Source organism: Megascapheus bottae, chromosome X (assembly GCF_031878675.1).
Source record: "Megascapheus bottae isolate mThoBot1 chromosome X, mThoBot2.hap1, whole genome shotgun sequence".
Lineage (NCBI taxonomy): Eukaryota > Metazoa > Chordata > Mammalia > Rodentia > Geomyidae > Megascapheus > Megascapheus bottae.
In genome coordinates this window covers 51,791,877-51,804,910 of record NC_143547.1, presented here as the reverse complement: position 1 = coordinate 51,804,910, position 13,034 = coordinate 51,791,877, and the positions used below count along the sequence as shown (strand labels likewise).

General features: G+C 40.2%; 1 pseudogene; it reads left to right on the top strand.

Moving 5' to 3' along the window:
- Nucleotides 1-258: 258 nt before the first annotated feature.
- Nucleotides 259-1,677, top strand: LOC150041085 (xylulose kinase-like; annotated as a pseudogene).
- The last annotated feature ends 11,357 nt before the right edge of the window (nt 1,678-13,034 follow it).

The window sequence follows — 13,034 nt, the reverse complement described above, 5'->3', positions numbered from 1 at the left end:
ACTCAAAGTGGCATACATCTTCGCAAAGACAGCTTGACCATCACCTCTCTGGCCCTGATCTGAGTCAAAGTTCTGGACATCATTTGAGAAGATGGATTGGACTTTTCCCAAGTCCTAGCTTGGTCTGGCACAGGGTATCAACATGGAAGCATATACCAGAAGTAAGGGGCAGTGCTGGTACTGAGGAGTTGGTCAGTAGACTGTTCATTTCACCAGCAGCTTCAGATGTGTTTCTCCATCACGGACTGACCATTGTGAATGGACTCGACAATCACAGCCCAGCGCCTCCAACTGGAGGCCATCCTGGATGGATCCCAGGCTCTCAGCTGCCTCACTGGATCCTGTCTCTATGAGTGTTTTACAGAAAACCAGATTGCAGAGATTTATCAGAAGTACCCCAAGGCCTACTCACACATGGAAAGAATTTCCATATTGTATAGCTTGGTTGTTTCCTTGTTCCTCAGATTCTATTCTGTTGACTACAGCGATGGTTCTGGAATGAATTTGATGCAGATTCAGGACAAATTCTGGTCCCAGGACTGCCTCGGTGCCTATGCCCCTCATTTAAAGGAGACACTTGGCCCACCAGAAACTCCATGCTCAGTCCTTGGATCTATTCCTATTGTGTCTGCTGCTATGGATTTTTTCCACAATGCAAAGTGGTGGATTTCACTAGTGACAACTCAGCTTCTGTGGCTTCAGAACCCCACACCTGCCCTGGAGGATCACATTCTCTGCAACCCAATTGAAACCCAAGATAACATGGCTCCTCCCCCTCCTTCCTCCTCCTCCCCCTCCTCCTCCTCTCTCCTCCTCCTCCCCCTCCCCTTCTTCTTCTTCTTCTTCTTCTTCTTCTTCTTCTTCTTCTTCTTCTTCTTCTTCTTCTTCTTCTTCCTCTTCCTCTTCCTCTTCCTCTTCCTCTTCCTCTTCCTCTTCCTCTTCCTCTTCCTCTTCTTCTTCTTCTTCTTCTTCTTCTTCTTCTTCTTCTTCTTCTTCTTCTTCTTCTTCTTCTCTTCCTCCCCCTCCCCCTCCCCCTCCCCCTCCTTCTTCTTCTTCTTCTTCTTCTTCTTCTTCTTCTTCTTCTTCTTCTTCTTCTTCTTCTTCTGTCTTCAACTCAGGGTGTGGGCACAGTCTCTGTCTCTTTAGTTTAAGACCAGTGTTCTGCCTCTTTGAGTCAAGTGTGACTTCTGAGTTTTCAATAGTTAACTGGAGATAAATGTCTCACAGAGCTGGGTACCTGTGGCTCATGCCTATAATCCAAGCTACTCAGGAGGATTGCAGTTCAAAGCCAGCCTGGGCATGAAAATCCATGAGACTCATCTTCAATTAACCACCAGAAAACTGGAAGTATCACTGTGACTCAAATGGTAGAGTGCTAGCCTTGAGCTGAAGAGCTCAAAGACAGTACCCAGGCCAAGAGTTCAAGCACTATGACCTAAGAAAAAAAAAAGACTCAGAGTCACAGAGAAATTTTTTCTTCCAGATGGCTTAAAACCATGATCCTCAGCTCTCAGCCTCTTGAATTGCTAAGATTACAGGTGTGAGCCACCAATCCCCAGATGCATGGAACTTCTGTGTTTGAAAAATGGCTCCCTTATGAGAAAGAAGATTTGAGATGAGTCAGCTTCCAGTTTCTGAAATGAGTTCTATAGAGCACTATGGTTGACAGTGATCTGAAACAGAGGTCTGTATTTTGATACAATGGAAATCACTCCTGAAATTATTGGATGTCATCGGTTTATTTATTTTTTTCTAGTCCTTGGGCTTGAACTCATGGCCTACACACTAACCTTGAGCTTTCTCAAGGCTAGTGCTCTACCAATTGAGCAACAGTGGCGCCACTTCTGGCTTTTACTGTGTATGTGGTACCAAGGAATCAAACCCAGGACTTCGTGCATGCTAGGCAAGCATTCCACCCTTTCAGCCCACGTGTCATATCCATCAAGGGATATTACAATTACAAATAATTGTTCATAAAAAACTGGTGCACACATAACTTATTTTTAAAAATTAGCAATTGACATGAAAGTCAGGAATGAACTGTACACAACTATCCACACTTTTTCAATGTGGTGCTTGAATTCTTAGCCATACCAATAAAGCAAGAGAGAAAAATAAAGGGAGGTAAATGAAGAGTCAAATTATACTTACTTTTGATTGAAGAAAGATAGCATATTCAACAAATTGTGTTGGAAGAATTGGTTAAGCACCTGTAGAAAACTAAAGTTGGTTCCTTATATGTTACCCTGAACCAGAATTTACTCCAAATGGAACAAAGACCTTAACATAGGAGATATCCTGAAAACTTTACAGGAAGGAATAGGAGATACACTATGAATCCTTGGCACAGATGCAAACTTTTTCTTTGTTAGTTGTGGGGCTTGAACTCTGGGCTTGGGCCCTATCCCTGGGCTGTTCAACTCAAGGCTACCATCCTACCACTGGGCCTGACATTGTCCCTGAGCTCTTCAGCTTAAGGGTACTGTCCTAACTCTTGAGGCACAATGCCACTTCTGGTTTTCTAGTGGTTAATTATAGATAAGAGTCTCATGTACATTAGTGTCTGGGCTGGCTTTGAACCTTGATCCTCAGATCTCAGCTTCCTTAGTAGTTAGGATTACAGACATGAGCCACTGTGCCCAGTGAAAACTTTCTTTATAAAGGCACAGAAACACAACAACTTAAAGAAAGTTTGGACAAATGGGACTTCACTAAATTTCAGAGCAAAAGACATATCTAGCAAGTTAAATAGAAAGCTCACAGAGTAGGAGAAGATCTTCACTAACCACACAACAGACAAAGGCCTCATTCTAAAGTATATCTACAGCTAAAAAAATTGAATCTCTCCAGAACAAATCTTCACAAAGACAACTATCCCATTAAAGATGGGTCAAATATTAACAGGGAAGTGGATGAATCTAGAGCGAATCATGTTGAGTGAGACAAGTCAAGACTAAAGGAACAAAAGGCACATGGTATCCTTAATATGTGGCTAGTAGATCCAAACAGTACAAGAGCGAGGACTCAATATTTGCGTACCCAATGCTATGGACATTGTATTGGAAATATAAACACAACTACATAGACATAAAAATTTATGAGTCTATAGACATAATGTTTTATTAAATAGATTAATATGTATCTATGACATACAAACCCTCAGCCTAATTTTAATTATGTTCTAAAATCTAAATGATTGTATATAGAGATTCCCTTTGTGAATACTTGTTTGTTAAATACATCATTTGAAATATGATGTAAAAATCAATGTTAATAAATTATTTGATAAAAACCAAAAAAAGATATTAACAACCAAGTAAATTTGATGGAAATTTGGACTTCAATGAGCAATTATAAGTCATTGGTTAATTAGTCTTGACAAATATATTATTACAAAATAGTTATTTATCTCTGTGCTAGCATAATCACTGTTTATTAAGAACTATAAAATCTATTATCATTAGGCCCCCATAATTAACTCCTTGATGTTTAATAAATTCAGGAAACTGTCAAAAAAAAAGATGGGCCGAAGACTTAAAGAGAGATTTCTCTGAAGAAGAAATAAGAATGCCTATAGCGCATGAAGAAATGCTCAACATCTGTATCCATAAAAGAAATGCAGATCAGTACAACTCTGAAATTCTACCTCACTCCAGTTAGAATGGCCATGATCAAGAAATTCAATAGCAACAGATGCTGGTGGCGATGTGGCCAGGAAGGATCACTACTACTCTGTTGGTGGGAGTGTAAACTCATTCAACCACTATGGAAAGCAACATGGCAGTTCCTTAAAAGACTAAACATAGATCTCCACAATGATCCAGGAATTCCACTACTTGTCATTTACCCAATGGTCCAGAAACAAGGACATACCACTAGCACAACAATGTTCATTGCAGCACTATTTACCATATTAAAGATAGGGAACCAACCCAGGTGCCCCTCAGTAGATGACTGGAGCACAAAGATGTGGTATTTATATAGAATGGAATATTATGCTGCCATCAGAAAGAATGGCATCGCCCTATTTGTAAGGAAATGGAAAGTCTCAGAAAAAATCATATTACGTGAAGTAAGCCAGATCCAAAGGAACATAGGCTCAGTGGTTTCCCTCATCTGTAATAATTAGTACACATCTAGAACTCCTAGCAGATGATTACAATAGCTCAAACCCCAGATACATAAGGCCATATAGGATAAGGCCAAATTAATGGACCTCCAAGACATGGAAACAAGAGCTTAATTATGAGTAACTGTTGTTTTTTAATGTACTATGTTTTCTCTCTTCTATTGTGTTGCCCTTTGGTTAATCTCATATTGTTACAGTATCTGACTTTGTTATTTGGTGTATTATATATACATTTATTTGCTTATTTGAAATAGGAGGGGAAAAAGATGAGGGTAGGGGGTGGGGGAGGGAAATGGGAACAAAAATATGAGAATGGGTATCAATGTGTGAGAAGTAATGCACCTATCTAGCGAATATAACTGTAGCCCCTCTATACATTAAAATAAAAAAAATAAAAAAAGGAAAAAAACATACACTGTAGGGAGCCGAGAGCAGGGTCAGGCTGGCCCATGAATCTGCATCACTGTGTAAATGAGCTGTTGTATGACGCCATGCCTAACTTTGAGCCATATTGTCGGTATTGGGAATCACTTTCTGCTGGGACTTGATTACCATTGGGTGCAAATGTGTTATTGCTTTATCACTCTCTGCTGAGACCTATAGTGAGAGAAAACACATGGACCTCCCCCACCCTGCCCACCTTTGTTCTGATAGGCTCCTGCACCCTATATTAGCTGAATGAACTTCCTCAATAAATGAGTTCCTTCCTTGATGGGTCTCCCTGACAACCCTTTGGCGAGGGAGGGCTGGGTGCGGGGCATGTTCTCTCTATCCCTCCTGCAGGTCGGGAGGGACCGAGGACTAAAAACCCCGACAATACACATAGTAAGTGTATAGGGCATTTTGAAGTGTACCCACTGATAATTTAGTATCTGAAAAAAGTCTTGTTCATCATTTAAAAAAAAGACATTTGCCTCCAGAATTAGCTATTAATATATCTAAGACCCTTCTATTTTGTAAAACAAGACTTGCCAATGAATCTACTTGTTGGGTCAGTGGAGGGAGCCTTCTGGATAGTTGAAGGCCTTAGTAAGTAGCATTGACATATATATGGAGGTGCTTCCCGTGGTTGTTCTTCTGTTGTAACCCAGCCTATCCTATCCAAGCAATTCATTGGAAGGAAAGGTGCTCTTTAGCCTACCTCCTCCCTGATGTGGATTAAGCTAATAGAAATAAGTGGATACATAGATGTATAAAACAAAAAGTCAACATCAAAAGAAGGTAGTGCTGATGATAGTGCCTGTACTTACTGGGATTTGGGGACTGAACAATGTAAGGAAAAAAAAAGAGCAGAAAGGCGAACTTCACAGTCCAACAGGATTTATTTGGGAAGAAAACCTGGAGGGCAATCAAGTCTTCCTCAACCTTGTTGAAAAGGAAATGGCATCCTTCCTCCTTACAACTAGGGTCCCTTGAAATACTAGGCAGAAATAGTGAAGTTAGGGAAGATGAAAGCTGACTGAGATGGAGGCAGAGTGGGAGAGCAATCTAATCTTGTGTAGAGGGTTTCAAGGTTTGAACAACATCTGTTCACGGCAGGGACTGTGTTCAGGGGAGATGTCAGCACCAGATGTGGCCTTGGTCTCAGGCTCTCTTCCAAGACCACCTGGGGCATTTGTTCAGGGTGAACAGGAGGGGAGATAATTCAGCTGGGTGGGCAGCAAGGACAATTCTAAGATATAGCTGTGGGGATGGGGTGAATGTTTTAAGTAATTTTCCATCAGGAGAGACAACTACAGATAAGTGTGAAGGCCTTTGTTGACTGCCTCCTTGGAGCCCTCAGAGAGTTCCTGGTTCTCTTTGCATCAGTGTCTCTGATTTCTATAAGCTGTATTTTTAGCTGAATAACTATGTATATCTTTTGCTGTGAAGACATTTATTGGTTTGATGCAATCCACTTTATTTCCCCACTAGTTTGCTTAGGTCCCTGAAAGTCTTCTGAGACGTTTCTTCTGGACCAATAAATTTGAATGTTTCTCTGACTCCTTTCATTATTTTCAAGATTTCAGGTCTAACATTGAGGTCTTTGATCTATTTTGAGTTAATATCAGTATAAGGCAACAGACACAGAAACAGTTATAATCTTTTACATATGGATATCCAGCTTTGCTGCTTCGGTTATTTGAGGTCTTTTAAGCGATCATAGACATTTTTATATTTCATATACATTTTTAGGTTGTTTTCTCTGTCTTAGTGAAACATGCATGACTCATTGAGACTCAGTCTCTCATCTTGCTCTTTCCATTAGAGGAGGGAATATTTAGTTCCCAAATATCTGAACTCTTCAACTGCATGATTAACATTGTTTAGGAACATGAACACTGGGGCTCAGGCTAGAATCCTTGTTGGAAGATGACTTGGTCCCATATGAACATGACTCAGCATTTGATGATAGCCATAAGGAATTGCAAACCACAATGTCCAAAGCTGAGGAAAATGAATATTGGGATGAAAATAGTGTAAGGCAACAGACAAAGGCTTAATATCCAATATCTACAGGGAACTTAAATAACTAATCACCCCCAAACCGAACAAAACAATTACTAAATGAGCAAGGGAGCTAAAGAGAGAGACTGATCAGAGGAAGAGGTAAAAATGGCAAAGAAACATATGAGAAAATGCTCATCATCCATGGTCATAAAAGAAATGCAAATAAAACAACCCTGAGATACCACTTTACCCCAATCAGAGTGGCCAGTCTTCTGAATTTAGACAACAAATGCTGGTAGGGATGTGGAGAAAGAGGAATGTAAACTAGTGAACTACTTTGGAAAGCAGTTCCAGTTCCAGTTTCTCAAAAAACTAAACATAGACCTTCTCTACAACTCAACCATTCCACTCCTAGGCTTCTACCCTGAGCATCATAACCCAGGATATGATAAGGACACCTGCTCAGCCATGGACATCGCTGCACTATTCACAAAAGCCAAGCGATGGAAACAACCCAGATGCCCCAGTATAGATGAATGGATGAAAAATGTGATATATATATATATATATATATATATATATATATATACACAATGGAAATCTGCAAAGACACAAGACAAGATAAAATAATGGCAATCACTGGGAAGTGGATGAAACTAGAGCAAATCATGTTGAGTGAGATAAGTCAAGACCAAAGGAACAAAAGTTGTGTGCATCTTTCATATGTGGGTATTAGATCTAAACAATACAAAAGCGATGACTCAATTCTCAGGTAACCCAGGTCATTGACATGTCTATATAGACATACAAGTCTATGATAGGATATATATTCTATAGACATATATTGATATATAGATTGATAATTATGTATGACATACAAAGACTCAGCTTAATTTTAATTATGTTTTAAATTTACCTGTCATTGAGTGCATAGAATTTTTTCGTGAATACTTGTTTGTAGAACATGACATTTGAAAAATGCTGAAAAAACTCAGTGTTAATAAAAACTTCTAATAAAAAGAAATTGGAAAGAAAAAAAATAGTATAAGCCAGGACAATCACTTCAGGAACTAGGCTTTAAAGTAATGTCATAATCCAGACATAGTGCTATCCTTTGTTTGCTAGGCTTGAGACTTAGTGTATTTGACCTTTAACTATTCCTCAGCTATTAATATTAAAGTAACTTTCCTCCATTATGTAAACACATGTGCTTCCAACATTCAGCATTACCTGTTAATAGATCCATCTAAGCCTCTCCCCCCTTTTTGTGGGTTATGGGGTTTGAACTCAGGAGCCTGGGTACGGTTCCTGAGCTCTTTAGCTAAAGGCTAGCTCTTTACCACTTTGAGGCACAGCACCACTTCTATTAGTTGGAGATAAGAATTTCACGCACTTTCCTGCTTGGGCTGGCTTTGAACTGTGATCCTCAGATATCTACCTCCTGACTGGGATTACAGGCATGAGACATGGGCACCTGGAAAATTCTTCTGCTTTTATAAAATAAGATAATATTTATCAATGAATTTACTTATTGAATAAGTATAGGTAGCCTTCTGGATAGTTCCTTAATAAGTAGACACACACACACACACACACACACACACACACACACACACACACACACATATAAACATGCTTCTCATGATCATTTCCCTCAGTCCCCAAATCCCAGTATCTAAGGGCACTAACTAGTACCAGAACTAACTTCTTTTGATGTTGTCTTTTATTTTATAAATGAGGGTGTCCAGTTACTTCTATTAACACACAGGGAGGAGGTAGGCTAAAGAGCGCCTTTCCTTCCAATTGGTCAAAAGGGTAAGATGGGCTCCATTACCACAGAATATCTCCTGAGTGGGATCTCAGGATTAGGGATAGCCGTAGGTGAAAATTTTCCCGTCTGTCTTCAGGAGAGGCTTCTGTTTGCTTTCACTAAATGATGTTAATGGACATTTGCAGACTTTTCTTTTTGGTTTTTCCTTTTTTATTCTTTCCTCTTTTTTGTCAGTCACGGGGCTTGAACTTTGGGCCTGGGTGCTGTCCCTGAGATCTTCAAGTCAAGGCTACTGCCCTACCCCTGGGCCTGGGTGCTGTCCCTGAGCTCTTCTGCTCAAGGCTACCACTGTACCATTTGAGCCACAGTATCACTTCCGGATTTGTAGCAGTTAATTGTATATAGGAGTCTCACGAGCTTTCATGCCCAGGCTGGCTTTGAACCATGATCCTCAGATCTCACCCTCCTGAGTAGCTAGGATTAAAAGTGAGAGTCACCATGGCTGGCTATTTGCAGCCCTTCTGAAATGCAATGGCCTCATTTGGATAGGTCTTTAAAGGAAAAAATGACAGAGATGCCACCAGAAATCATTTTGCTAGAGACAAATAAATAAAAAATTAAAAAATTGTGATTTGGCAAATAACTGAGATCCATCATGGATCTCAACGTGTCAAGGTTTTTTTTTTCTTTTGTACAAAACTGGGTCTTTTCCAGGCTAGAAAATCTTCTCCTCAAGAAGATACAATATTTGGGCTTGGAATGTGGCCTAGTGGTTGAGTGCTTCCCTAGCATGCATGTAGCCTTGAGTTTGATTCCTTGGTACAATATACACAGAAAAAGCCAGAAGTTGTCCCTTTACTCAAGTGGTAGAGTTCTAGCCTTGAGAAAACTCAAGTACAGCACCCAGGCCTGGAGTTCAAGCCCCAGGGACTAGGAAGAAGAAGAAGGAGGAGAAGGAAGAGGAGGAGGAGGAGGAGGAGGAGGAGGAGGAGGAGGAGGAAGAGGAGGAGGAGGAGGAGGAGGAGGAGGAGGAGGAGGAGGAGGAGAAGGAGGGGAAGGAGGGGAAGGAGAGGAAGGAGGAGGAGGAGGAGGAGGAGGAGGAGGAGGAGGAGGAGGAGGAGGAGGAAAAGACGACGAAGACAAAGAAGAAGAAGGAGAAGGAGAAGGAGAAGGAGGAGAAGAGGAAGAGGAAGAAGAAGAGGAAGAGGAAGAAGGTATATTTATTGGATAAATGGTAAGACATTGCTTCCCATATGTAGAATACCAGTGTTGTTTCTTACTGGTAGTAGTGACCTAAAGGTGAAGACACATTGGGTAACATAAAGGCTACCCACAGAACCTTCTCATTTTCAGCAGGTAGATTTTTCAAAACTTTACATCTTTTTTTTTAACAAGACCTGGGGCTTGGGCATTTTCCTTGGGTTTCCTCAAGGCTAGCCCTCTATCACTTGAGCCACAGTGCCACCTCCAGCTTTATCTGTGCATGTGGTTCAGAGGAATCAAACTTAGGGTTTCGTGCATGCTAAGCAAGCACTCTACCAGTAGGCCACACTCCAGGCCAATCTTAACATCTTTTGTAACAGTAAGATCATTCACAAAAGGAAACCTGAGCTATCATCAGCCAACTGGAACAAGGAGGATTTCTGAATAAAATTCTCCATAAAAGCCCTAGGAAATACATTTTCCACTGCTTCATATTATGGAAGGGAGCCTGATGCAGACCCAGTACAAAAGAAATGGCATTAATGACAGACCACTTTGTCAAAGGAACTGGCACAGCAATCCCTATTTGATCTTTCTCACAGAAGCATCCAGGCATAAGTGAACAGAAAAATAATACATAGAGAAGGTTTATGAGAAGCTAATGCTTCTGGTGACTGTCACCAGAGAGTGGCCCCTTATAGCAGAAAAATTCCATCTAAAGGAAAGTAAGACGTTCTATGTCTTACTTCAGTTGTACAATAAGGGTAACAAGGAAAGCCTTAGGGCATGGGGGCCTATCATTACTTCAGATGAGGAGGAACTGTTAGTCCTTTTGAAGAGGAGTTTCCACTCCTACACTGGTCATTGGTTCTTGCTGTTCTGAAGGAGTTTTCTCTGGTATATACTGTACTCACACCATTAATCTCTAGATCAACAAACAAGTCATTTGAGAACAGTCTGTTATATAGCATTTCATAAGTACTTGGGTGTGGGGTTATTTTTTCCCTTATTAGGGCAATAGTTAAGAGTGTGAGCCAATTTTCTTATGTCTCTTGGGAAAATTCAGCTGAGGATCTCTTTAAAGTTTGGTTAGGTCTTTCATCCTTTCTTGATTCTGTAGCCTCTAGGCAGAAGCAAGTTGTAGTTAATTTGTAAATTCTCAAGAAACAAATGATGGACAATTGTCACTTTAAATATTTTTCAGCTAATCCAGTCCTGGGAATGATTTCCTTAAGAAGGACTTTATTACATTTATGACATTTCAGTCTAATTCATCTTTCCTATTTAGCAAATAACTGCTTCCTTATGAAAGAGATTCTTGAGTTCTTTTTCAAGAAGAAGGGCAGGACATTCATAAATGGAGAATTCATATTAGAATGCCTAATCCTCAATCCCTCAAAACAAATCAGGTGTACAATTACTAGCTTTTGTTTGTCAGTCATGGGACTTGTACTCTGGGCCTGGGCACTGTCCTTGAGCTCTTCAGCTCAAGACTAGAAGTCTACTCCTTGAGCCACAGCACCACTTCTGGTTTTCTGTTAGTTAATATGACATAAGAGTCTCATGGTCTTTCACACCTGGGCTTGCTTTGAACCGTGATCCTCAGATTTCAGCCTCCTGAGTAGCTAGGATTATAGGTGTGAGTCACCCGTGGCCAACTCTTGTGTGTGTGTGTGTGTGTGTGTGTGTGTGTTGGGTGGTTGTGGGGCTTTAACTCTGGGCCTGGGTGTTGACCCAGAGCTCTTCAGCTCAAGGCTACTGCCCTACACCTAGTGTCACAACACCACTTCTGGTTTTCTAGTGGTTAATTGGAGATAAGAGTCTCACGGTCTTTAGTGCCCCAGCTGGCTTTGAACAGAGATACTCATATCTCAGCCTCCTGAGTATCTAGGATTACTGGCATGAGCCACCATTCCTGGCTTCTTTTTATATTTTTAATTTTTTTCTTTTTTCTTTTTTTTAAATTCAATTGTATTCATAATGTGGAAGGAGAGGAAGAAAAGAGACCCATATAAGGACATTGACAAGTTTTTTCCCTCTTCCACAGAATAGAATCTAATTATCCACAATAGCTACAATGATTCATGGTTTAGGGTAAGTCGGACCACCTCAGTCTGAATCTGAATGTGTTGTCATAGCTACGGTCTTGACTAACTACATTTCTCATTGAGACCAGGGACAATCAAGCCTATATTGCTATGCTTGCTCTCTTATATTGAAGCAGGAGTGATAGTGACTGGGAGGAGTATCACAAAATTTCTTGTGACATGCCCTGGCCTTTTCTATTTTTGGCAGATGGACTTTGAAAGCTTACTACCCTTCTTCTGAGTTATCCTAGGCTTCTGAAGGCTTCCTCAGTCACAGCTGCCATAAACTTGACTTGATTTTTCTCTTCATCCTGTCCCTTTTTCTTCTCCTTGTTGTTTTATAGCAACTGCAATTGTATATATTACATTATATTACATATATATATACCATTGTATATGAATATATACAATTGTGTTGTACAGCATGAAGGCTGTAAACAATAAGTGGGTTTGAGTAGTATGAGCACCCAGATGAATTTTGTGAAGCTTCTGGCCTAATATCTCTGGGTGGCTGGAAGATAAAATGATGTACTATGGGGGCTGGGAGTTTAGCCTGGTGGTAGGGTTCTTGCCTAGCATGCGCGAAGACCCGAGTTTGATTCCTCAGTACCACATACATAGAAAAAAGAAGCCAGAAATGGTGCTCAAGTGGTAGAGCTCTAGCCTTGAGAAAGCCCAAGAGCCCAAGGACAGTACCCAGGACTGGCAAAAAATGATGTACCATGTAACTATAACCCCTCTATACATTATCCTGTCAATAAAATTTTTTTGAAAAAGAAAAAATTGATATACTAGAAATACTGCTGATATGAGTTAGTAGAAAAGCAAGCCTGTTAAATTGTTTCACCCTTTGTCCTTTTTCAAATAAACATGTGTAATAGAGATACTCACAAGACAATATGTTGGAAATAAGCTTGGCAGGGGTTGGGGATTGGGTGGAGAGGGGGGAAACATGGGAGAGGGTAACAATGTTTAAGAAGAAATCTACTCACTACCTTACATATTTAAGTATAATACTTCTGTACATTACTCTGAGAATAAAATTAAATTTAAAAAAGGAAAAGAAAAATGAGCCTGCACAGCTTGTAAATGGCAAGATAAGCTGATAAGTACAAACCTGCTTGGGAGCAAGGAACTACAGAAAATGAAGAATTAAGATGAATAAAAGAATAAGGAAATAAGGATGAAACTTGTAAATCTTTTTTATCCTGAAAATGATATTAGTAATGTGATGTACCGACCGGTCATAGTTATTTAAATCAGGTAAAAAGCACATTTTTTAAATTGTTGGGATAATGTATAGATGGGTTAGAGTTACATTCATCAGGTAGTAGGTGTGTTACTTCTCACATATTGATACCCCTTCTCCCCCATTTCCCTCCCCCACCCCCTCCTAATCATCTTATCCCCCACC